The following is a 22,998-nucleotide window of genomic DNA, read 5'->3' on the forward strand; positions in this document are numbered from 1 at the left end:
CCACGCCACCCCCTCCCCCTCCAAGACACAGGGCTCACTGCAGAATTCTTCCTCTGGGTAGGAGGCAGTAGAAATTTGGGTCTAATGGAAGCAAAGGTGTCACTGGAGCTTCTCTACCAGTTCTGAGGAAGACCCATCTGGAGTTTTGGAACCTGGTCTTAAAAAGACGCATGAGGACTTAAGGCGAGCTCTGAGGGGCCCGGGGTTCCCCATTCTGCCCTCTGCAAGGTCCGCCTCTGTGGCCAACCACAGACTCAGTTGACTCATTAGTTGGAGAGGGAGGGGTAGAGATTGCAGATAAACTAGGGTTTTATTGCAGTTTCCATTTCCCCTCTCCCCTATGCAACACTGAACGCTATCATCAGGAGAACTGTGCTGTATAGACAGATGACCCCACCTAAGCTGACTGCAACGCTCTGCCCTATTGATGCTTAGTGCCCCTTCTCAGAACACCAGTTCTGTGACTCCAGGAGGGCCTCATTCTCCAGAGACTGGAGGTCAGCACAACTGCACAAGTCAACCTCTATTACCAAGCCTGGCTACTCTGCTCCTCCCAAACCACACTTTTTGATGGTCTGGGACGGGAGCCCGCAAGGGTCTGCTTCTCAGACTCAAATGGAGAGGACACACTGATACACCCTTTCCTACTCCAAATATTAGAATCCCAGAAGCTACCAGAGAACACAGAAGGGTTCCTTTCCAGGGATTGAGTATGTGTAGGGGGACCCTGCATGCAGGATTGTGGACACAGGAGATTAGGCTGTCTACTGAATTAAGGTGCTCAGGTCTTCTCAGTCCCACAGTGCAATCCAACAGAACCAGTTCCCTGCACAGAGCCTCAGCATCCAGAACCGCCCCCACCTCACTAACGTATCCCAAAAGCTAACCCATCTCTTTCTCTCTCTCTCACACACAGACACACACACACACACACAAACAGACAAAAATAAAACCTTCCCTTTGTGGTGGCGATGTGACCCACCAGCTCCATCTCTCCAGGGTGAGCAAATCGGAGAATTGATTTGACACGGACCCAAACTGCAAAGGGATGGTCCTCGGAGTCTAGGGTGAGCTGTTGAGGAGTCTCTGATTGGAGTGTAATAGCAGGTCAAGATTCTCCCTCAAGTCATCCTACTCTGAGCTGTGTACTGCAGGGGGTTGGTGTTCCGGGACTCCCATCTGCCATCCGGGACACAGATCTAGTGGCAGGGGGTGAGGGGTAGGAGACCTGTGACTCACTACCAAAGCCCTTCTCTGGATAGGGGCAGGAGAGCCTGAAACATGGATCTGATAGAGATGAGGTATCACAAGAGCTTCTCCACCTGTCTTGGCTAAAACCCATCGGGACCTGTCAAGCCTGGCCATTAAGGCACATGTGGATTCCAGGCAGCCTAGTTTTCTTGTAAGCACTTTGGCCCTCCACCAGCCCCCTCGTTCCCAAGACACTGGCCTTAACAGAGAGGTGGAGAGATAGACCCATGCTTAAGCAAGCTGCTTCACTCTATACTTAACAAATCCCAACCTGCACCTCAGATCCAACTGTGTCACCCCAGAAATGGCTTGTCCTCAAGAGACTGGAGGTCCAGCAGCTAAGCATGGAATAATTCACTTTCTAATACAATGCCTGCTCAGTCTCCCTAACCCCCTGATGACCCAAAGTCACTTCACTTCATTGAGCCTCAGTTACCTGATCTGTATAATGGGCATTAAAACTATGAGCCCCCCCATGGGACAGCCTGATTACCTTGTATCTACCCCAGTATTTAGAACAGTGCTTGGCACATAGTAAGCCCATAACAAATGCCATCATTATCATTCTTCTACTCAGACCCTTCCCTTACCCATACTGCATTATTCGGTCCTCCTCATTTAACTGATGCTGAACCTATAAGATTGAAAGGGAACTTAGTATGTGAAGAACAAGCATATCTGAAGGTGTAGGGCAAGAAGACACCATATTGAGAACAGGAAAGTGGGGGCAGGTCCAGTAAGGTGATGAGTCAAGGCTGCAGGGAATATGTCTTAATTTTGTTGTACTGTACTCTCCCAACCTTGTAGTACAGTGTTCTACACATAGTAAGCACTCAATAAATACCACTGATTGATTGCAAGAAGGAAGTGTCTCTTTGAATTTCCATAGCCACAGAGAGAGTCTAGAGAACAAAGCAGTTTAAGGAGCCAGGAAGCCTTCTGTGATGGAGTGTTAGGCCCTTCACCCCACTACCTGCCCCCCACCCCCCCCACCCAAGGCATGAAGGAGATCAGGAAAAGGATCAGGATGATACCTCCACACAGACGCTTTTAAGGAAATTACCAGGCCCAGAAGAGCCAGCCCCCAACTAGCAAGCCAAAAAGCAGATTCAAAGTTACCCAAAACTTAACCCCTCATTGCCTCCCAACAGCTCTTTTTCTCCTCCTCAACTCAAGAAGACATACATTAAGGCAAACCCATTTGACTCTAAATGGCTTCAGGCTCTGGAGGCTTATATAGGTCGGGGCAGGGCCCTGCCTGACGTCAGTAATCCACCTGATTGGAAGCAGCTGGGTTAGAGATCAGGTGTCTCGGGAAAAAGCCCCAACTTCTTCATTGGAGGAGGGAGTGGCAGTGGAAAAGATAGGGTAGGATAGGAAAGGGGGTAGGGGATAGGATAAGATTGGATCTGTAGCTTGGAAGGGTTTGTCTAGGGAAACACCAATTAAAAAAAGCTGCCTAGGGGGTCTCATCTCTGGCCTGACCCCTACCCCACCTTCCTGTCCTGTCTGAGTTCCCTACTCACGGCCCCCACGTCCGGGCCGCTGACACTGGACCCAAGGAACAATAATATAATAATAATAATGTTGGTATTTGTTAAGCGCTTACTATGTGCCGAGCACTGTTCTAAGCGCTGGGGTAGACACAGGGGAATCAGGTTGTCCCACGTGGGGCTCACAGTCTTCATCCCCATTTTACAGATGAGGGAACTGAGGCACCGAGAAGTTAAGTGACTTGCCCAAAGTCACACAGCTGCCAAGTGGCCGAGCCGGGATTTGAACCCATGACCTCTGACTCCAAAGCCCGTGCTCTTTCCACTGAGGCCATGCCTGCTTTCTCTCAGGGTAGCCTGGACCTTAAAGGCAGACAATCACTCTCCCCATCTTCAGAGCCTTCCTAAAATCACATCTCTTCCAAGAGGTCTTCCCCTACTCAGGTTTTATTTCCCTCCATTTAACATAACAATAATTATGGTGTTTAAGCACTTACTATAATAATAATAATCAACAATTATGGTATTTGTTAAGTTCTTATTATCTGCCAAGCACTGTTCTAAACGCTGGGGTAGATACAAGGTAATCAGGCTGCCCCACAAGGGACTCACAGTCTTAATCCCCATTTTACAGAAGAGGTGACTGAGGCACAGAGAAGTGAAGTGGCTTGCCCAAGGTCATACAGCAGACAAGCTGGGATTAGAACCCACATCCTCTAACTCTCAAGCCCGTGCCCTTTCCAATAAGCCATGCTGCTTCTCTATGTGCCAGGCACTGTACTAAGCACAGAAGGGAGTGAGAGAAGAGGAAAAGAGCTGAGTTTGTTTTTATTTTGTGCATGTGTGTTGTGTTTTACTGTTTCATCACTCCTGATGTGTCTGTCTCTAGTCTTTCTCAGAGTTGGAGAAGGAGGCATAGAAGATTGCAGACAACCTAGTTTTTTTGAGGGAGGGTTGGGGGACAAACACTGTTTCTATTTCTGAGCCAACAGGACAGACTCATTCTCTCCTTCTTCCCCACACCCACCGCCCACCCCCTCCAAGACACAGGCCTCACTGCAGAGCCCTTCTCTGGGTAGGAGGCTGTAGCATCTGGCTCTAACGGAAGCAAGGTGTCACTGGACCTTCTCCACCGCTCCTGACGGAAACCCATCTGGAGTCGTGGAACCTGACCTTAAGAGACACGTGGATCACTGAGCCTGAGGGGCCAGGTTCCCTCATCTTGCCCTTTGAGACCTGCCTCTGTAGCCAAACCCTTCAGTCTCCAGCAGACTCTGTTGTCTCATAGCTGGAGAACGAGGGGTAGGAGACTGCAGATAACATATGTTTCTTTTGCAGGCACCATTTTCCCTCTCCCCCACCAAACGCTGAACCTATCATCAGGAGAGGTGAGATGTATAGACAGACCACTTCAGCTAAGATGACTGCAACACTCTGCCCTCATTTATTTATTTATTACTTGTTTATTTATATTCATGTTTACCTCCCCCGTCTAGACTGTGAGCTCATTTTGGGGAGACAATGTGTCCATTTGTTTTTAGATTGCACTCGCCCAAGGACTTAGTACAGTGCTTTGCAAACTGTAAGTGCTCAATAAGTATGATTGAATACATGAATGAATGCCCTGTTGATGCTGAGAGGCCTGTTCCTCAAAACCCCAGCTCTGTTACTCCAGGAGGGCCTCATTCTCCAGAGACTGAAGGTCCAGCACAACTGCGCAAGTTAACTTCTGGTGCCAAGCCTGACTACTCTGCTCCTCCCAAACCACCCCCCTGCTGACTGAAAATGTGACATTTGCCCTCTCTGCGTGACAGCAGGACTTGAGATGGTGGAGGTGCCTTGAGCAGACAGTGAGCCTCTCCCTTTAGTTATCTATGGCACCCAGTGATCTCAGAGCTGAAAAGCAGGAAAGAAGGAAAGCAAGAAAAAAAAGAAAGAACTTTCCTATCATAATCTTAGTGTAAATTGATTTCAGCTGTACTTAATTAGCCTCATTACCTGAGAAACATTAAAGTAAAATAAAAGTTGACAAAATTGTAGGGGTCCTCGATGGACTAGGGCTAAGGGTTTTGCCTCAGCAAAACAAAGTTGTGAGCTCTAATTGCACTTGAGGAAGTAGAATCTCTTTAAGATCCTAACACCAGAGCCAGGAGTAGAACACAGACCTTCTACCTCAAGGGGCTGTTACTTTTTCTCTAGGCTATAGCAGCCCTCATAAGGAAAGGCTGCCTTCATCCTGTTTCAAGCTGAAGAGAAAGAAAGAAGAAAAAAGAAAGGAGAAGGAAGAAGGAGAAGAAGGGATTTGCAGACAGTGCAGTTTCTCCTTTCACACACTTTCCTCCCCCAAACTCCCCACCACTGGTTTCCCCAAGAACGATGGGTGTACAGGCAAAACCGAGAGGTTGACTGCTACACTCTGCCCCACACTTAGCACCAGACCCCCAGAGAGCCTCACAACCATCAGTACTCCTGGGGCCTGAGATACCAAGCAAGGCTGCAGACCTGTTCTGTTCCCCGTACAATGCCTGCCTTCTCTGCTCCCTGGATTCCCCAACCATCCCCCCTGCTGACTGCCTCCTCCTAAACCCCCTATGGTTCTGCCTCTCAGAAAAGGGGATGGAGTGGACACAGTCACACTCCCCACCTTACTGCTGATACTGCACCTCTCCCCTGCCCCCTTCTCTCCCCAAGAGGAAGCCACTGATTCCACAGAAACACATATTTTGAAGAAATCCAGAGCAGAAAGAAGAGAGTATTAAATAAAGCAGAGGTGCAAACAATTCCTCTATACAAGCGAAAGTTTTACCAGTCAGACTATCGAGTTGGCAGTTTTCTATGCTGATGGGGAATTTGGCATGATTTTCTTAGACTTCCCCAAACTGTCCATTAGGCCTAGAAAACTGGTTGTACATTGTGTGAATTGACCTCCATGAACCCACACTTCAGTGGGACAGTCATCCAGGCTGAGGAGATACACTGATCAGGGTCTGTAGAGAAACTAATAGTTGGACCGTCTAAGCTTGTTCATCTTGGGCACTTCTGGGGGATGAGAGGGGAGAAAGAGGACTCAAGAATCACCACCAGCCTCTGCAGGAATTCTCATCTAGAGCTGTGGAACTGATCTGGAGAGATGACAAGATTACCAATCTCGAGATCCTGGGTCTCCCATCCTGCCCTCTGGAAAAAACTGAGAACCGTGTTTGTTACTAGACATGTAAGTTTTGTGGCTGGGGGGAAGAAACCAGCAGTGTCAGAGCAGGAAAGAGATGGGTGGGGGTTTTAGACAGCCTAGTTTGGAGCAAACACTAGTCTCCCCATCCCCTAAAAACCCTGACCCTAATGCCAAGAGAGGATGTATATAGAGAGAAGCAGCTGACTGCTGCAATGTCCTATTAAGACTTGACCAAGATCCCCCTCACCCCCAGATCCCCAGTTGTATTCCTCCACAAACTCCAGTCCCCTCTAGACTGAAAGCTTGTTGTGGGCAGGGCATGTGTCTATCCTATGGGTACTCCATTTACACTCGCTCTCTTGGTGAACTCATTCGCTCTCACGGCTTTGACTACCATCTCTACGCAGATGACACGCAGATATACATCTCCGCCCCTGTCCTCTCCCCCTCCCTTCAGGCTCGCATCTCCTCCTGCCTCCAGGACGTCTCCACCTGGATGTCGGCCTGCCACTTAAAACTCAACATGAGCGAGACTGAGCTCCTCATCTTCCCTCCCAAACCCGGTCCTCTCCCAGACTTCCCTATCACCGTGGATGGCACGACCATCCTTCCCGTCTCTCGGGCCCGCAATCTCGGTGTCATCCTTGACTCGTCTCTCTCGTTCACCCCACACATCCTATCTGTTACCAAGACCTGCCGGTTTCACCTTTACAATATCGCCAAGATCCGCCCTTTCCTCTCCACCCAAACGGCTACCTTACTGCTACGGGCTCTCGTTATATCCCGGCTAGACTACTGTGTCAGCCTTCTCTCTGATCTCCCTTCCTCCTCTCTCGCCCCGCTCCGGTCTATTCTTCACTCCGCTGCCCAGCTCATCTTCCTGCAGAAACGATCTGGGCATGTCACTCCCCTTCTTAAACAACTCCAGTGGTTGCCTATCAACCTCTGCTCCAAACAAAAACTCCTCACTCTAGGCTTCAAGGCTCTACATCACCTTGCCCCTTCCTACCTCTCCTCCCTTCTCTCTTTCCACCGCCCACCCCGCACGCTCCGCTCCTTTGCCGCCCACCTCCTCACCGTCCCTCGGTCTCGCCTATCCCGCCGTCGACCACTGGGCCATGTTCTCCCGCGGTCCTGGAACGCCCTCCCTCCTCACCTCCGCCAGGCTAATTCTCTTCCCCTCTTCAAAACCCTACTTAAAACTCACCTCCTCCAAGAGGCCTTCCCAGACTGAGCTCCCCTTCTCCCTCTACTCCCTCTACCACCCCCCCTTCACCTCTCCGCAGCTTAACCCTCTTTTCCCCCCATCTCCCTCTGCTCCTCCGCCTCTCCCTTCCCATCCCCTCAGCACTGTACTCGTCCGATCAACTGTATATATTTTCATCACCCTATTTATTTTGTTAATGAAATGTACATCGCCTCGATTCTATTTAGTTGCCATTGTTTTTACGAGATGTTCTTCCCCTTGACTCTATTTATTGCCATTGTTCTCGTCTGTCCGTCTCCCCCGATTAGACTATAAGCCCATCAAACAGCAGGGACTGTCTCTATCTGTTGCCGACTTGTTCATTCCAAGTGCTTAGTACAGTGCTCTGCACATAGTAAGCACTCAATAAATACTATTGAATGAGTATTCTGCCAAGTGCTTATTACAGTACTCGGCTCACAGGAGGCACATCATCCATCCGATTGATTGATTGAAGGGCGGAACTGCATACACTCTGGATAGAATTCAATTTCTGGTACAGTACCTGCCTTCTGCCCTCCCGGCCCACACCCCTGTTGACTTGGTCTCAGGCAGGAGTCTGCACAACTCTGCTTCACAGACACCCCATCCTCCTCCTGACATTAGAACCCACAAGCTTCCACATTAAGTCCAAGAGATTCCCTTCTCTGGGGACCGAGGCAGGCAAGTAACCCTGCATACAGGACTGTAATACACTTTCCAAGCGCTTAGTAGAGTGCTCTGCACCCAGTAAGCACTTGATAAATACAATTGAAGGAATGAATGACTATAGTCTTCGGGAGGCTTGACTCATCTATAGAATAAAGGCCCTGGGTCTTCTCAGTCCCAGGCAAGTCAGATAGAACTGGCTTCCTGCACAGAGCCCAGGTCCCTGTCCTCCCGTGAGTGGCAGTTACCTCATCACTCTTCTTCCTCCCTATTATTCATTCATTCAATAGCATTTATTGAGCACTTACTATGTGCAGAGCACTGTACTAAGCGCTTGGAAGGTACAAATCGACAACAGATAGAGACAGTGTAGACACAGTGCCTGCCCAATGACGGGCTTACAGTCTAATTGGGGGAGACAGATAAAAACAATAGCAGTAAATGGAATCAAGAGGATGTACATCTCATTAAAACAATAGCAATAAATAGAATCAAGGGGATGTACATCTCATTAACAAAATAAATAGGGTAATAAAAGTATATACAAATGAGCAGACGAGCACTGAAGTCCAAGCTGGTATGAGGCGGTATGGACTCTAGGGCCAGTTTTCAAGGTGACTGTATAGCCAACTGCTCCCAAAGCACCCAGCTAGCTAGAGTCATTGTCAGGCGATTAGTCCCCCAGAATGGCCTACCAGCTTCTCGCTACCAGGAAGTCAAAGGAAATCATTTCACTAGGAACTCTACCAGCCAAAACTACCATAGAGAAACTTCACTCACTCACACACACACACACACACGGACCCATACCCCCTTCTCTTCAGGGTAGCAATGCAGCCCCCTCATTAAGGGGGAAAATCTGGGAGTTGACTCTGCCTACAGTGTAAGAGAGATGCTCCTGGAGGCCGAGGAGAAGCACTGAGCTGCAGCTGCTCTTGAGAGATGCCCCTGGACCCTTGAACCAGAACAACCCTCGGGTCTGAGTGCAGCAGCCTGCCCCCTGGTGGCACTAATCGGGAATCGGGGCTGCTGCGCCTCTCTATCGCCGCCTGGTGGCCACAGGCATAGGCCTGGGACTTGTTCATTCCAAGCGCTTAGTACAGTGCTCTGCACATAATAATAATAATAATAATAATAATAATAATAATGATGGTACTTGTTAAGCGCTTACTATGTGCAGAGCACTGTTCTAAGCGCTGGGGTAGATACAGGGGAATCAGGTTGTCCCACGTGGGGCTCACAGACTTCATCCCCATTTTACAGATGAGGTAACTGAGGCACAGAGAAGTGAAGCGACTTGCCCACAGTCACACAGCTGGCAAGTGGCAGAGCCGGGATTTGAACTCATGACCTCTGACTCCAAAGCCCGGGCTCTTTCCACTGAGCCACGCTGCTTCTCTAAGTACATAGTAAGCGCTCAATAAATACTATTGAATGAATGAATGAAATGCCCATTTCAATAGCCCCGAGGTGCTACTACCTATTGTTCTGTGAGGCTTCGTCTCTCTATCACCCCCCGGGTGACCCTGACCATTTTTTATGGTGTTTGTGAAGCGCTCACTATGTGCCAGGCGCTGTACTAAGCGCTGGGATAGAAAGAAGCTCATCAGTCTGGACACAGTCCACGTCCCTAAAGGGACTCACAAGTCTTAATCCCCATTTGAGAGATGACATAACTGAAGCTCGGAGAAGGGAAGTGACTTGCCCAAGGTCACCCCGCAGACAAGTGGCCGAGGCTGGATTTGGAGCTAGGGCCTTACGGGCTGTAGCCACCAGGCGGCGCAGCTTCTCTTCCAGACGGTGATTCTGGTCGGCCGCGCCTCTCTATCGCCATCTGGTGGCACTTTGCTTCTACTGCTCTGGCTTCCTCCCTGGGCCTCCATCTCCTCTTGGTCTCCTCTGACTCCTTTCCCCGGCCTCCCCCTGGTCTGGAACGCCCTCCCTCTCCACATAGGGCAGACCACCACTCTCCAACTCTTCAGAGCATTATTAAGGTCGCAACTCTGCCAAGACGCATTTTCTGATTAAGCCTTTTACCGCCCCCTCCACCCCCACCCCCAGCTTCTTCGCCCTTCTGCATCCTCTATAGCCTTGGATCTGTGAACTGTGGACATTCCCTATTTTCCCTGCAGCACTTACGTGCATATCTCTAAATACTGCGTTTGTGTATAGAAATGTAGTGGCTGTGAGCACAGAGGGGGTCGTTAATAATAATATTATTAATAATAATTATTATTAGTAATGTGGCATTTCTTTAGCACTTAAAATATGCCAGGCCATGTACTAAGCGTTGAGGTAGATATAAGAAAATTGTTTGGACATAGTCATTGTCCCACGTGAAGCTCACAGTCGCAATCCCCATTATACAGATTAGGTAACTGAGGCCCAGAGGAGTGAAGTGACCTGTCCAAGGCCACACAGCAGACAAGTGGCGGAACCAGGATTAGAACCCATTACCTTTTGATGCCCAGGCCCATTCTCTAGCCACTAAGGAGAGAATGAAGTGAAAACACACTGGTGATTATTGAGCATTTACTTTGCGCAAAGGACTGTAGGATGTCCTAGGGGGAGTAGGATACTGAGTTATTATGGTATTTGTTAAGTACTTACTAAGTGCCAAATACTGCTCTAAGCGCTAGGGTAGATAGGAGGTAATCAGGTTATCCCACATGGGGCTCCCAGTCTTAATCCCAATTTTACAGATGAGGTATCTGAGGCATAAAGAAGTTCAGTGACTTGTCACACAGAAGACAAGTGGCAGAGATGGGATCAGAACCCACATCCTCTGACTCTCAAGCCTGTGCTCTTGTCATTAGGCCATGTTGCTGTGGGCAGGTAATGTGTGTGTCCTACTGTATTCTCCCAAGCATTTCATACAGTGCTCTGCATGCAGTAAGCGTTCGATCATGTCTGGCGTTGTGAGATCTGGCATTGGGAGATCTGGCCCCAGAAGATACGCCTGGATGAGCGACTGTGGAGGCACAAATCTCGCCACCCTGCCCTCCTTCACCATCTAGAAAAGACAAGCGTTTGGACCCCTCGGGCTCCAGGGGAACCATTTGCCTGATAGAAAGGGAGAGAAGGGGTTGGGGGTGTGTGTGAAATCTAGTTTCGCAAATGTGAGCATCCCCCAAAACATGGATTGCCCAGCAGAGATGTCATTTGACAGTCGCAGCTAAGCAGACTGCTACGGCTTGCAGCTCTAAACCCTTAACTAACCCCATCTTCGTAATAATGTTGGTATTTGTTCAGCGCTTACTATGTGCCGAACACTCTTCTAAGCGTTGGGGTAGATACAAGGTAATCAGGTTGTCCACGTGAGGCTCACAGTTAATCCCCATTTTACAGATGAGGTAACTGAGGCACAGAGAAGTTAAGTGACTTGCCCACAGTCAGCTGACAAGTGGCAGAGCCGGGAGTCGAACCCATGATCTCTGACTCCGAAGCCCAGGCTCTTTCCACTAAGCCACGCTGCTTTCCCATCTTCATATTCTCAAGTCCATTAGTTATTCTCCAGAGACTGGATGCCCAGAACAACTGCGGTCTGGGCAGAATTCAGGCCCTGCATTCCTGCCGAATCACGCTAGAACTGAAGTCTACACGGCTCTGCTCCTCAAAGAGGAACAGGGTAGACGTGCTAATGCTACCCTGTCCTACTCCAGCCACTAGACCCTCCCCTTACCCCCCCCCCCCCCCAGAAGCCACCACTGTCAAGGCCACAAGCGTCCCTTCTCTGAAAAACTGAAGCTGTGCAAGATGAGCCTGCAGACAGGACTGGGGGCAAAGGGAGGTTCGATCCACCTAGAGAATTAAGGACCTCCGGTCTTGTCCTTTTCACAGCCGGGTCAGATCAAACCAATTCCCTGCACAGAGCCCCAGTCCCCGTTTCCAGTACCAGCCTCTGTGCTGGGGGTGGCACCCCCTCCTCTCTTTTCTCCTCTTCCACAGATGAACTTTTAAGCATGGAAATTCAAACACAAACCTATTTACCAATCACAGACAATACCTTCCCTCAGAGGTGGTGGCACAGTTCCTGACTTCATCTCTCCCCAAGGATTATTATGATGGTACTGGTCAAGCCCTTACTTTGTGGCAAGCACTGTTCTAACTGCTGGGGTAAATACAAGGTAATCAGAATGTCCCACGTAGGGCTCACAGTCTTAAGCCCCATTTTACAGATGAGGTAACAGGCACAGAGAAGTTAAATGGCTTGCCCAACCAAGATCACACAGCAGACACGTGGAGGAGCTGGGATTAAAACTCACGTCCTCTGACTCCCATACCCGTGTTCTTTCCACTAAGCAACGCTGCTTCTGACACAGTCCCTGACCCTTGGGGCTCACAGTCTAAATCCCCATTTTACAGATGAGGGAACTAAGGCCCAGAGAAGTAAAGCGATTTGCCCCAAGTCACTCAGCAGACAAGCGGTGCAGCCAGGATTAGAACACATGACCTTCTGACTCCTAGGCCTGTGGTCTGTCCACTACCCCATGCCGCGTCTCTTGGGAAATGCACTGCTGTAGACATGGAGGGGGTCCCCACTTCCATAGGAATTACTACTAGCAGACATGGAGAGGGTCTCCATTTGTGGACTGGGGTGTGCGGGGCTCCAGATCTGCTCATTTGGTCAAGTCAAAATCAATTCCCTGCCCTGAGCCCCAGTTCCTGAGTCCGGAACCAGCTTTTGTGCAAACAGCGGCAGACCCCTTCTCGTTACTCTCCCCAAAGCTAACCCTATCTTTCATGCACGGAAACACTCACACTCCACCTTCTCTTTGAGTGGGACTGCGTTACTGGGCACCATCTTTCAGTAGTGGGGTGCATTTGGGAATTGACCTGACTGCCCAAGTGCAGGGGAATAAACTTCAAGGTTGGGGAGTTGTGATGAGCCATAACTGTAGAGAGAGCAGTAGCCAGTAGGATTCTCCCCTTGGTCATCCAGCCCCCGTCTGCAGAGTCCTGGAGGAGAAGAGCTGGGGGGCTCTCCTCCTCCCAGAGCTTAGAGCCAATGGACCCAGAATTAGGGGTCTTGGAACGCACCATAAATGCCTCCTCTGGAGATGGGGAAGAGGATCTTTGGTCTCATGGGAGAGAGGCGACACTGGAGCCATCCTTCCAGCTCAAGTGTTATGCCACTTAATTTCCCTCTGCACTGCACTTAGCAGGTCACTGGGTAATTCTATTCTGCCACTTTGGACACTCCTGCTGACTGTTGGGGTTAGGACTTTTGGTGTCAGTTTTCTAAAGTCAAACAGGCCCTGACTCTGCAGAGAACCAGCCGTGACCATCAGGAAAAGCCCTTTGGCATCAGGATCGCGGAGCAGGTGACCAGGTGATGATGTGGAGACTCTTCCGGTGAATTAATCAGGGATGAACTCCATTCAGGGAGACCAACAGTTTCACGGTCCCCCAGGCTTTAAACACTTGATAAATTAATCGGTGGAATTGAATGAGCTCTTACAGCATTCAGAGCAGTGGACTGGGCTTAGGAGAGGCCAAGAGAACAGAGGTGGTAGGCATGTAGACATATGTGGTAGACAATCATACCTCCCCCCACGCCTTCAAAGCCCTCCTGAAGGCTCATCTCCTCCAAGAGGGCTTCCCAGACTAAGCCCCCTCTTTCCTCTCTTCCCCGTCCCCTCGTCACCCCGACTCACTCCCTTTGCTCGACCCCTCTCTCCCTGCCCCAAAGCACTTGTGTATATATGTACATATCTACAATTCTATTTATTTACATTGATGCCTGTTCACTCATTTTGATGTGTATATATCTACATTTCTATTTATTTATACGGATGCCTGTTTACTTGTTTTGATGTCTGTCTCCCGCATTCTAGACTGTGAGCCCAGTGTAGGCGGGGATTGTCTCGGTTGCTGAATCGTACTTTCCAAGTGCTTAGTACAGTGCTCTGCACACAGTCAGCACTCAATAAATGTGATGGAATGAATGAATGAATGAGCATGTTTTCTGCCCAGAACGAGCTTAGAGAACTGAAGGACGGTCTAGAGTCAATTAATCAGTGGTATTGATTGAACCCTTACTGTGGAAAGCGAGGTAATGAAATAGCAATAATTGAGGCACCATCGTTTGGTGGAAACAAAATCTTAGCCCAAGTGACCCCATTTTGAGCAACAGGGAAGAGAACTTTCAAAATGCCAGTGTGAAAAGTATCTTCTGGTTTAGAAAATCCTTTGTAACTTGCTGAATTTTGCTACCGACCATTTGAGAATATGTGAACAAGTTCTGGCGCCTAAGATGACCTTATCTGGGAATCAAGATGTCTATGGGAGTGATTGAAATCTGCATTTAAGGGGGAGGGGGGCTATTGTGGGGGTATAGATGTAACCGAAAAAGTGTTACTCCCGAGGCGTGGTGTTTGATCATTCTGCAGAATAAAATTTGGAGACCAATAAGAACCATGAATGGTCTCCCTGACCATGCAGAGCAACAAACAGGCATAATTTTACATGATACATTACCAGGTGCTGAGCACTCTACTGAGTGCTTGGTAAAGGGCTATACAAAAGAGTTGGTAAACACGTTCCCCATCCACAACGAGCTTACCCAGACGTTTATAGTGGAGAAGAGGATGAGACATTACCTGGAAGTTCTCTTCAGTGAGGAGTAAGACTCTCATTCCACCTTTCTGAATGCTCCTGTTTTTAAATGGTATTTGTTAAGCCCTTTACTATGAGCCAGGCACTGGGCTAAGCGCTGGGGCAGATACAAGCCCTTCAGGTTGGACACAGTCCTAGTCCCATGTCACAGTCTTCATCCCCATTTTACAGATGAGGTAACTGAGGTAGAGGGAAGTGAAGTGACTTGTCCAAGATCACATAGCAGACAAACGGCAGAGCAGGGATTAGAACTCAGGTCTTTCTGACTTCCAGGCCCAGGGTCTCTCCACTAGGCCACAATGCGCAGCGCTTAAATGCCATAATAATAATGACATGGCTTCGGCTATCACGTCAATATGAATAACTCCCAAATCCATCTCTCCAACCATCTGCCGGGGGAGAGTGAGAAAAGCTTTTTCTTCCACAACAGTGTCATCGAGTCATCAATTATGCTTCCACTCAACTATTTCCCCTCTCTTCAGTTTATATTAATGCCCATCTTCCCCTCTAGACTGTAAGCTCGTTGCAGGCGGGGAACGTTTCTTCCAACTAAGATGTACTGGACTCCTCCAAGTGCTCTATACAATGCTCTGCACACAGTAAGTGCTTGATGCCATTAATGAGCTCATCATGATTATATAACAATTATACCACTTCCACAAATATTTAGATAGACCCACTGCAGCATCCAGAAATACCAGCAACCAAAAAAGTGATTATAAGAGAGAGATTTTGCCCTTCGGAATTGGAAAAACAGAAGTATTCAGAAATCATGGTATTAGCTCCAGGAGGGACAGGGAATGTATCCAACTTGATTTGCCTGTGTCCACCTCAGCTCCTGGTACAGGGCCTGGCATATAGTAAAAGCTTAACGAATATCATTATTAGTAATGACAATAATAATAAAATGGGGATTCAATACCTCTTCCCCCTCCCTCTTATACTGTGAGTTCCCTGAGGGATGGGGACAGAGTCTGGCCTGATAATCTTGAATCTACCCAGTGCTTGGAACAGTGTTTGGCACATAGTGAGCACTTAACAAATGCCACCATACTTATTGTGCAGGAAGAGGTGGGGGCTAGCTGGCTTCTTACCAGGTTTGTGTCCTCTCTCTCTCTCTCTCTCCTCCTCCTGCCTCATTAACTAGAGGAGCGTGGTTTGGCTCGGCAGCCTGGACATTGTTGAGGAGGGCACAAGGGAGATTATCAGTAGGGTTTATTTTATGCAGACCACTTTACTAAGTGCTTGGAAGTCTTCAACAGAGCTGGTAGACACACTCCCTGCCTTCAAGCACCTTACATTCTACCTGGGGAGGCATACAGGAAAATAAAGTTACAGGTAGGTGGGATATCTGGGGCACAAGTGTATTTGTGTGTGGGGGGGGCATCCACACATCTGCACCACACAGGTGGGCTTATATATGGGTGTGAACATATTGGAGTTGTCTGCTTGGGGGTTCTTGCATGTGCCCACCTATGATGTTTCCTTTCTGTGTGTGTTTATTTACAATCCCCTGTCATGGGCTTCAGCATCAGTCATGAGTTCTAATCCCAGCTCCACTCCTGGCTGCTGTGGGACCTTGGTCAAATCACTTCCCTTCTCTGTGCCTTGCTTACCTCATCTGTAAAATGGAGATTAAGACAGTCATCCCAATGTGGGAGAGGGATAGTAACAAACCTGATTTGTTTGTGATCCACCCCAGATCTTGGTACCACACCTATCATGTTTTGGTGCTTGAATAACACTGTTGATACCTTCCAGCTCTGCCCCTTCTCTGCTGTGTGACCTTGGGCAGGTCACTGGACTTCTTTGGGCCTCACTTGCCTCATGTGTAAAATGGGGATGGAGACTATCCCTGTCTGGGATAGGGACTGTGTCCAATCCAATTGCCTTGTGTCTACCCAACCTCTTGCTGTGGTGCCTGATACACGCTAAGTACTTAAATACTGCAGTTATTATTATTACTACTATTACAGAGTGAGTAGACACATTCCCTGCCCACAAGGAGTTCACAGACTAGATGGGGAGACATATGTGCATATAAATAATGTATATTCTAACATTTAAGCACTTCATACCATAGTATTGTGTTTATTATTAGAAGAGGAGGAGGGGAAAGCAGAGACCCAGAGAGATCACAGGACACCACTAGAGTCACACTGCAAGTCACTTTGATCTCTTCAATATGACATTCACTGATTGACCAGGTAGTGGAACCTGGGACAACCTCCAGGCTGAACCACTGCCCCTCTCCAACCCCTGGTGCCTGCTCTCTGTCTCTTGGGCCTAAGAGGGTCATGCCTTTGGGTCTAGCTCAGCCTGGTAAAGCTGAGAGGGCAAGGAAAAATAATCTAAGATTCCCCCACCCATGGGAGCCCCATTCTTCTGAAGACTCTCAGGCTGTGTCGAGGGAAGAGGAAAGGAGAAAGAGAGGGTGACATCACCCCCTCTTTTTGCACTTCCAAGTCTCCAGACTCCTTACTCTGACTGGGTGAGACTGAAGGAATAGAATGTAGAGGGAGGGAGGAAGGAGGGTGCTAGGTTGTCAATCTATAACTTAGAAGCCAGTAACATCCTCTTGCTTTGAGTAACAGCAGATACCCCCAAATTATAACCCTTTTGGGGAGTAGAGGCAGCTGCCACTGGATCAAGGAACTGGGGAAAAAGGAAGAAGTATCCATTTTAATTTCATACAGATGCATTTGGGCTTACAGAGCCCAGGCCACAAAGGGAACAGAGAGGGGAGGAGGAGAGGAGGGGGCCAAACCATGCCATTTCTGTTGGGAGGATGAGAGGGCAAAACCATTTTGCATCTTCCCACTGTAGCATGTGCTGCTAGTCCTCTCCCCTCCTCATTCTGCTCATCCAGGAGAGCTGGAGGACATAGGGTAGTCACACACACATATACATAGGCACACCCCTGATTGCTTCTGTCCCTGTATGCCCCTCCCCCAAGGGTACCCCCCTCGGATGGTAGAGGGAGTCTGTACTCTTGAAGCCAGAGCTAGGCAGATAGCTCCCAACGGGAGGGCCTGGGCCAGAGGAAGTCGCACTGACTATAGAATTAAGGGCCCCAGGGCGACTTCACACCCACTCTCAGGTCCTTCACTGGAGCACCTGGCCAAAGCTCTAAACCCCTGTTTCCATAACCCTCTACCGGTCCAAAGAGGGGCGGCCCCTCTCACCCTGCTCTGGTTCCGGCCCTTGCTCACACACACACACACACACACACACCCCTCCATCCCCTCCTGGAGTTGCAAGGGACTGAGTTGGCACCCAAGATGCAGTGTTTAACCCTTGACCCCCAAAGAAAATGGCATGGTCTGGAAGGAGGGGATACAGCAGCAGTGGCCAGGGGACAGCAGCCCAGTGCCACTCAATTGCCCCACAAATGGGCCGGCGCAATCAGTGTCCATAGCATCCGATGGGTTGCTGGTCAGTCCTCCGCTGTCCATGGGGTCGGTGGTCCGGTTCGGGGCTGCGCTATGGCTTGCTGGGGATGGAGGTGACCGTTGGTTGACTGATGAAGCGTCCCCCAGGCCCCCCATGGGGAGAGTGCCGACCTATCACAGTTGGGAGTGGGGAAAAGACTTGGATGGGTCTCCAATGGGGATCCCATTCCTACAGATAGGGAGCAGGAAGTTGGATGTTGGGTAGGAGCGTGGTCAGGGGTCACTACTGAGCTCAGGGGATTCATTCACTGATCTGGTTTGTGGACTATAAGGATGGAGTAAATTGTGTGTGTATATATGTGTAGCGAGGGATAAGGTGCCCTTCACTATACTCTCTCAAGCACTTCACGTGGTGGTCAATAAAGACCATCGATTCCTTCCACTTGCTTGAAACAGAACCCAGAGAGCTCCAAGCTTAAAGCATAAAGAACTCACCATCCTGTCCGTCCGGTCTGCACCAACATGTCCTTGAGGAAGCAGGGTTGGAATAGAGGGCCAGGTCTCCCATGATACACCTGGGGCTCAGGCTTCTTCCTTGGCCCTATGGATAAATCTGGTCAGGTCTCAGGGTAATCTCTGTGCCCCTGCTCTGGTCAGGGGGTATTACAGCCAAGGCCCAGCCCCATCAGTGCCCGATGCTGCAACTGGACTGCCCCCTGCAGGCTCACTCACACCAGAATTGAGAATGAGCACCCGAGAAGAGAGAAACAGAGTGAAAGAGAGAGCAAGAAGAGAAAGAGCGAGAGAGAGAGAGCAAGTGTGAGAGTGCGAGAGTGAAAGAAAGCAGGCAAGAGCGAAAGAAAGCGGACGAGAGAAGGAGACCATGAGAGCAAGCGAGAGCACGAGAAGGGAGAGGACCAGAGATGAGGGGCGACCCCTCAGACATAAAATAGGGGCTGACACACACCCTGCAGGGAAAGCCCTGACTGGCTTTGTCACCCCAAGGCAGGACACCCCAAGAACTCTGGGATTCTCCAACTGACAGCTTCTGCAGATCCCCTCCCCACCCCCCCACCCCCAATTCCCCAGAGTCTTACCTGTGAGCAATATTTTCTGGGACACTCCTCCAGGGCATAAAAAGAAGCTAGGCTGCTGCCCTTTCTTTCAGGCAGCCAAGCTGCTGAACACTTACCAGTGCCGATCTGATCCTTCACCCCTGCTCCTCTTCCAGTCTAACAGTAGACCTGGTTGGGGAGCTGACCCCAAGTTTGGCCTGGAGCGGGACCACACCCCCTTCAGCACCCTCTTTGGCAAAGTTGGTGTAGGAGACACTGGCCCTGCCCACTGGGAGCTTACAGTCTAAGTCAGTCTGCCAGTTCACTGAACTGGAGCTCTTTCCAGATGCAGAACACTGTACCAATCCCCTTGGCACAGTACTATAGAACCATGTGACTAACATGCCCCAACAAGCTCACAGCCTAGAAATGGAAGCACTGACTTTGAAACAACATGGTAAGAATGCTTCAAGGAATTTAGCATTACGTGGCACACACGGCCCCTGTTCTCATGAAGTTTCCGGTCTATATGACAGACATTAAAATTGAGTTACACACAGGTGGAATGGCACATGCAAGCTCAGTAGATGAAGTTGTACACCCTGAACCCATGATATGCTTGAATCCGCCTAATAAACAAGTAAATCAATATGTAGAGTGAAGGGTGGCGGGTTTGCATTAAGACAGCCATAGTGTTTATCGAACGCCATTAGACAAAGCACCCTACTAAGAGCATGACGGGGGTGAAAGGCCTCATTTATTCAGTAGTATTTATCTAGCACTTATTGTAGAGCACAGTATAACCAGCGACAGATTCTCTGCCCACTATGCGCTTACCATCTAGACGGGGGACGGATATTAGTATGAATAAATTTCATCCATTTGAGAAAGAGCCATGACAAGTGGGTGGAGTCATCTGGAAATATGCTATAGACTAGATTCCAACTCAATGAGACATTTGCACTTGGTAACTCAGTCTCCCAGGCACGCATCTAGCAAGTATTCAACAAATACTGTTGGAAACTCAGCTTCTACTGTTACAACCAGGCTTGTGTTGGTGGTGATGTGGGTAAGGCCGGCCTATTTATTGAGCGCAGAGTACTGTATTAAGCACTTCCAAGAGCACAATGTAACATACATTCCCCGCCCACAACGAGTCAGTCTATTTCACACAGGTGAAGCTACTGAACCCCAACTCACTGCTGGGCTTTTGGGGCTGTTATGGAGTCCCACAGCAGCAGAACAGGAAATTGTATCTCAAGGTACAGAAATTGGGAAGCCCAAAAAGAGTCCCCAACCAGCCAGCTGAGGTCGACGCAATCCTGCACTTGAGGAGCACATGACGGTACTGCCACCCCTTCCCCATCGGCGGGTCCCGCTTCCTGCCCCGGGAGGCTTACATTCTGATACTCCGATACTGCTGCTTCCAGGACCGACCCACGATGCCGAATTTACTGAGGAGGGTGGAGAGTCAGGTGTGGGGAAGATTTCCAATGAATGAAGGCTGGTGGTACGACCCCTTTAGGATAACGGGGTTGGGAGGGGGAGATATACAAGCCTTGCAGAAACAGCCCCTCACCTTCTAGCACATTCCGGGCACAAAGTCCTGGGTTGAGGTTGAAGAAGGTTACTGGCTTGGATGATTTTATGGTTGAGTGGGCAATACTAGCTAAATGGGGCTTAGCCCAAACACAGGAAGAGAGCTCAATGACAGAGACACATGACACACAAAGAGACACAGAGACCACACAGAGACAGTGAGCATGCACCACCATGCCCCCCCATAGTTTCAGTCCCAACAAAACCCTCACCTCTAGACCCAGAGCAGCAATCATTCCTCCCCAAAACAAGACTTCATCACATCACAACCCCTCAAATTCCCCCACTCCTGAGAACCAAGTCAGAGTTCAGCTACAAACACTTAACCACACACATGTGTCCAATCTGATTATCTTCTACCTACCCCAGCACTTGCAACACATCTAAAGTGCCTACGAAATACCATCATCTCAGTGACAGGATCAACACGTAAATGGTATCAAACCTTCTCCTAGCACTTTCAGCCCTCTCCGTTGCATACACATTGCATATACACCCATTGACAGTGACTCTCCAGCCCTAGGCTCCTGCCTACCCTACCACACACAACTCCAGTTTTCTTCACCCCCCCTCTTGGATACTTCAGGACAGGAGATATTATTTATCCCAACCCTAGATTATCAACTCCAGTCATTGCTACTACTTACCTTTTATCCAGTCCAGTGGTCAGGACAGTGCTTGGCATATAGTAAGTATTTAACAAGTACCATTATTTTTATCAATAATACAAAGTCAACCATATTTATAGAATACTTATTGAGGGAGAAACACTGTCTTAAGCCCTTGGGTGAGTACAGAGTAACTCCTAACTGCAGCCTCTTCCCCCAAAGGGCCACCGCCATTATGTTAATTATAATAATAATAATGTTGGCATTTGTTAAGTGCTTACTATGTGCCGAGCACTGTTCTAAGCGCTGGGGTAGACACAGGGGAATCAGGTTGTCCCACATGGGGCTCACAGTCTTAATCCCCATTTTACAGATGAAGGAACTGAGGCACCGAGAAGTTAAGTGACTTGCCCAAAGTCACACAGCTGGCAAGTGGCCGAGCTGGGATTTGAACCCATGACCTCTGACTCCAAAGCCCGTGCTCTTTCCAATGAGCCACGCTGCTTCTCTCAAACCTGAGTCTCCTTACCCTACCCCTTTAATTCAAACCCTGAGCCTACCTCATTCTTCAGTCCCCTCAGTCACCATAATCAATATCACTAATATCTCAAGCCTAAACATCCAAGTCATTGCTGAGTCATCCATATAAAGCCAACTTCCCTCCTTAGCCACTCCATCACCATTAGAGTCAACATCAATTAGCCCAACCTTAAGTTGTCCCCCAAAAGCATCAACCCAACTCACTGCTGAACCATCAAAACCAAACCATTTGCCCTACCCACCTCAGCACCACTGATATAAGAAATAGGTAGAAAAAGCCAACTTTGGGGGGCTTTTAACCCAATACATCAACTACCCCAGTTGAATTACCAAGCCAACAACTATCACAGCTAAACAAATGATATGCTAACCAAGAGGGCATCACAAGCCCTGCTCATAAAACCCAAGAAAAACACACTCTTTCTTCTCTCCACAGCCTACAACAAGTAAAGCCTCCAGGCCTTATCTAAGATAGAAAAAGACCCACTCACCTCTGGGGCTTTAAAGGGGCAGTGCCCTGCCCTATTGTAGGGCAGCTAATGGAGAGACTGGGTTGCCCTGGGGGCGTTGGGGGGAAGTGAGGCTATAGGAGCAGGGAAGAAAAAGAGGCAGAGGCTACTAAAGAGAAGGGGATTTGCAGCTGCTTATTTTTTAAAGTATCTGGAATAACATCCTTAATTATAGACACCTGCAAGCCATTCACATACTCCTCAAGGATGGGGTCTAATTCTCATTCAGGGCTATCCCAGCACCTAGTACAGTGCTTTGTGCCCAGGAGGATATTCATTAAACGAAAATGAATGAGTGAATGAATGAATAAATGAATCAGTCAATAAACTCAAGCTCTTCCCTGAGGTCTCCCCAGTTCCCAGGTCCCACTGTCCCCTCCACTCTTGCTCTCCTTTTTGTTTTCTTTTTAATGGTATTTGCTAAGTGTTTTCTGTGTGCCAGGCACTGTGCTGGGCACTATGGTGGATACAAGATAGGTTAGACACGATCTCTGTCCCACGTGGGGCTGCCCTCTTGATCCCCCATTTTACAGATGAGGTGACAGAGGCCCAGAGAAGTGAAGTCCCAGGGTCACACAGCAGATGGATTGTGGAGCCGGGGTTGGAACCCAGGTCCTCTGACTCCCAGGCCCGGGCCCTTTCCGCTAGGCCACACTGCTTCTCTCCTCCCCGCTTCTGTTCCTTTTAGCCTCTGGGGAAAGACTGTTGGTGAAAGAAGTAATTAGAAGAGGCCAAGTGTGGGGGGCTCTTAATCTAAGAGCATGGAGAGAGTGGAGGGAAAAGGCAGGGAAGGTGAAGAAGACAGGAAGAAAGGATGGGTCAGCTTTCAGGCCGGCCACTTGGGTGGCCGCTGATGGCCCTTGCAGA

General features: G+C 49.1%; 1 long non-coding RNA gene across 1 annotated transcript; it reads right to left on the reverse strand.

The window, feature by feature from the left end:
* Positions 1–16,512: 16,512 nt before the first annotated feature.
* On the reverse strand, positions 16,513–22,208 carry LOC114812273. Its single transcript, XR_003759932.2, has 3 exons — positions 22,114–22,208; positions 18,316–18,421; positions 16,513–17,991 (listed from the first exon to the last, which is right to left on the reverse strand). It is a non-coding gene; the product is annotated as an uncharacterized LOC114812273 (long non-coding RNA).
* Between the last annotated feature and the right edge of the window lie 790 nt (positions 22,209–22,998).

The sequence above is a fragment of the Ornithorhynchus anatinus genome, chromosome 5, assembly GCF_004115215.2.
Source record: "Ornithorhynchus anatinus isolate Pmale09 chromosome 5, mOrnAna1.pri.v4, whole genome shotgun sequence".
Classification (NCBI taxonomy): Eukaryota; Metazoa; Chordata; class Mammalia; order Monotremata; family Ornithorhynchidae; genus Ornithorhynchus; species Ornithorhynchus anatinus.